Consider the following 4415-nt stretch of genomic DNA (forward strand, 5'->3'; position numbering starts at 1 on the left):
GTTGGACCAAGGTTCAGATTAAGCTGAATATGGGACAGTTTCAAGAAGTTGACTCAGCCATCTTAGCTTTATGTGTTGGCTTGGCTGGATGCTTGAGGCTTGCGTGACTGTGGTGTGGTGGAGAGATGGATGAGTGTACTGGTCTGTAGTGTAGCGTGTGCTGGTAGTCTGCTCTGCTGACAGAAATACGACTGCCTCGTCTGATCCAGGATCAGTTCAGATACATTTCTAATCTATATCACACATCTGCAGCCGCTAACTATGTCAAGGGAGAGAAAGAGGCAGGCAGGGAGGGAGAAAGAGAGAGAGATAGAGGGAGATAAAGAGTCAGGGAGGGAGGGAGAGAGAGAAGGTGAGAGAGAAGCACTTTCCTATTTTTTTTTCAGTCACTAACTACATTTGACAAGTGGCCAGACCAGGCTGTCACAATAACATCTCTATAGGTTGTATGAAACTGTCAGCAGAGAGGTGGCATGTCAACACACTTCATCCTATGAAAGTCAGATCTTGTTTTATCTGCGGTCCACTTAGTCCTTTATATTGACATAAAAGGTGCTGTGACTGTTACGGGTAATTACCCTCTTGGCCCCTACAGGCCCCTATAGGCCCTCAAGGGTCCCGTCCAGAGCGTGTATGACTGGGGCTCTGACGGACAGGAAGTGGAGTAATGCCCATTGGGGGGCAAAAAGGGCACATGCCCCCTCAGATTTGTCCAGTTTTTTTTTTCATTTTTCAGATGTTAAATTAAATATGGTTTCAAAACTGATCTTGTTAAAAAATATATATACAGTACCATAGCTGTCATCAAGGCAAAGGGTGGCTACTTTAAAGAATCTCAAATATAAAATACATGTTGATATTTTTAACACTTTTTTGGTTACTACATGATTCCATATCTGTTATTTCATAGTTTTGATGTCTTCTCTATTATTCTACATTGTAGAAAATAGTACAAATAAAGAAAAACCCTTGAATGAGTAGGTGTGTTCAAACTTTTGACTGGTACTGTATATATAAAGTGCATAGAGGGTGTATGCAGCATGGAGCAAAGATACGCTAGGCAGGATGTTAGATACTCTAGTGTTCTCAGACAGTATCGTCAGTGGAGGAGGAGGGAGTGAGTGTGGAGTGACACTATTTGATTTGATTATAGCTGCCGCTGATGGGCAGGACTCAGGAGGATTGTTTGTAAAGTCATTTGTTCGAGCTATGTAGCCTATAGATTCCTTCTTGATGAATAAATTAAACAAAAATGTTTTGTTGTTTCTCTGTAATACTAGCCTCCTAGCAATTGTATGAAGTTAGCTTTAGCTAGTCAGCTAGCGGTTCCAATCTCCTAACCTCATAATTAGCTACCAAGCCATTTCAGGCTATAAATCAAGTTAGAGTAGCTTGTCTAACTATTTTAGCTGGCACGACCTCACTAATGCTCTTGTGGCTGTTCGGAAGCAACTCCCTGCAGCAATGTTAACTACTTTTTCAAAGTTTAGTGAAATAAACAATATTATTCTTAAGGGTAGCTTAACTTCTTCCAGTGTGAAGTAATTGGTAGCTTGGTTAACTATACAGTATCTTTCAGAGTATCTTTCCCAATAGTGACATGTATTGAGGATGTGTGTTATGATACCCTGTACTGTACAGTGATGTGGATGTACTATCCTAGGCATGTTAGTGCAGGATATTGAGATGTGTGCTTGACAACAGTCAGAATGACACACTCATTAAAATGACAATTGAACAGAGGTATGCTTAGATGACCATTGCAAATGTTTTTATGGTTGTGGCTCTAGATTGCAGGAAAAACTGTTTTAGGTTTTTGAAAAACTGCTGACAGGTATAGGTCATTAATATAGGCCATATTGAGGTTACTTCCAGAACCAGGAGACAGAAGACATGCCTGCTAAGGTGAGCTGGATGACACAGAGCCTTCAGAATGTATTCACACGCCTAGATTATTGTTCACATTTTGTTGTTACAGCCTGAAATTATAATTGATTAAATTGAGATGTTGTGTCACTGATCTACACACTATACTCCAGAATGTCAGTGTTTTTAGGAATGTTTACAAATTAATACAAAATTAAAAGCTTAAATTAGTCAATAACTATTCAACCCTTTTGTTATGACAAGCCTAAATATGTTCAGGAGTAAAACAAATGCTTCACAAGTCACATAATAAGTTGCATTGACTCACTTTGTGTGCAAAAACAGCATTTAACATGATTTTGAAATTACTACCCCATCTCTGTACCCCACACATACAATTATCGGTCCCTCAGTCGAGCAGTGAATTTCAAGCACAGATTCAACCACAAAGACCAGGGAGGTTTTCCAATGATTCGTAAAGAAGTGCATGTATTGGTAGATGGGTGAAAAAATAAAGCAGAATATCTCTGAGCCTGGTGTAGTTATTAACTACACTCTGGAAGGTGTATCAATACAGTCACTGCAAAGGTAAAGGCACCCATCCTAACTCAGTTACCGGAGAGGAAGGAAACCACTCAAGGATTTCACCATGAGGCAAATGGTGATTTTAACACAGTTAGAGTTTAATGGCTGCGGTAGGAGATAACTGAGGATGGATCAACAACATTGTACCTACTCCTCAATACTAACCTAAATTACAGCGTGAAAAGAAGGAAGCCTGTACTGAATAAAAATATTCCAAAACATGCTTCCTGTTTGCAGGAAGGCACTAAAGTAATACTCCAAAACATGCTTCCTGTTTGCAGGAAGGCACTAAAGTAATACTCCAAAACATGCTTCCTGTTTGCAGGAAGGCACTAAAGTAATACTCCAAAACATGCTTCCTGTTTGCAGGAAGGCACTAAAGTAATACTCCAAAACAAATGTTATGTTTGGGGCAAATCCAACACAACACATCACTGAGAACCACATGGCTGCATCATGTTATGGGCATGCTTGTCATCGGCAAGGACTAGGGAGTTTTTTTGTTGATGAAAAGAAACGGAAGAGAGCTAAGCACAGGCAGAGGAAAACTTGGTTCAGTTTGCTTTCCAACAGACACTGGGAGATAAATTCACCTTTCAGCACCTTTCAGCAGGAAAACACGCGGCCAAAATTTCACCAAGATGACATTGATCGTTCCTGATTGGCTTAGTGCGAGTTTTGACTTAAATCAGCTTGAAAATGTCTATCTAGCAATGATCAACAACCAACTTCACAGAGCTTGGAAGATGGAAAAAAATGTATTGTGTGTGTATGCATGTGTGTATCAGCTAGGAAAACACCTTGTTTTGACCTGAGAAGAGCATTATGTAATCTTTAGACTGGAGCATTAACCATGGCCTCCTGATAAAGGTCTGTGGTCCACTGTCAGTCACTCAGCCTGTTTCAACATGCTGCTGGTGGTTCACTGTCAGTCAGACAGACATTGCCTCTCTGGTCAGTCTCAGTAGTGCTGTACTAGCTAGCTGTGTGGACAGAATGGGGGTGGAGGGGCAGACACCTACGGCTACTGGCTAGTGGTTAAAGTCTCTGAATGTATTATGGTGTAATTGTCATGACATCCGCTGAGGTCGGCCCCTCTCCTTGTTTGGCCCCTCTCCTTGTTTGGCCCCTCTCCTTGTTTGGCCCCTCTCCTTGTTTGGCCCCTCTCCTTGTTCGGCCCCTCTCCTTGTTCGGCGGTCGGCGCTACCGATCTTCTAGCCATCACTGATCCATTTTTAATTTTCCATTGGTTTTGTCTTCCTTCACACCGGGTTCTAATCCCATCAATTACATGTTGTGTATTTAACCCTCTGTTTCCCCTCATGTCCTTGTCGGTGATTGTTTGATGTTATGTTTGTGCCAGTCATGTGTTGGTGACCGATGGGTTTTTGTATCCACTGACTTCCCTGCCACCACCACCCATTACTGTAATAACTCCTGCAGTAAACAACTGATACCAGACAGATGTGATAACTTTGGAGAAGAATTCGTTCTGTGTCTCCATATACTGAAAATAAATGTATTGATTTTATTAATTTAAGAAAAACAATCTATGAAGAAGAACTCATATATTCTCTGTCTGGCTTTTTTCTCCAACAATTTAAAGACAAGATCATATTCAAGAGCCGGATTGTTTTAATTGGTCTATTGATACCCTGTTATTACGAATTCCTCTGACGTTTTCCCTCTCCTGAACAAACCCCCTTTCCTGTGTTTAATGTTGACCTCCGTCTGAACCCCTGTCATGCCTTCATCAGTCTCCTGCCAATGACGTGTGTCTGTGACACTGGCTTCTTGTCCTAGCTCTGCCCAGGGATGCTATAACCCTGTCACGGTCTACCTATACTTCTCCCACCTGAGTGCAGGGGGTGTGTGTGTGTGTGTGTGTGTGTGTGTGTGTGTGTGTGTGTGTGTGTGGTGCATGCGTGTGCTTGCGCCAATGATCTGGGAGTGGGCCCGACTGA

The sequence above is a fragment of the Oncorhynchus masou genome, unplaced genomic scaffold (genome assembly GCF_036934945.1).
Source record: "Oncorhynchus masou masou isolate Uvic2021 unplaced genomic scaffold, UVic_Omas_1.1 unplaced_scaffold_1416, whole genome shotgun sequence".
Lineage (NCBI taxonomy): Eukaryota > Metazoa > Chordata > Actinopteri > Salmoniformes > Salmonidae > Oncorhynchus > Oncorhynchus masou.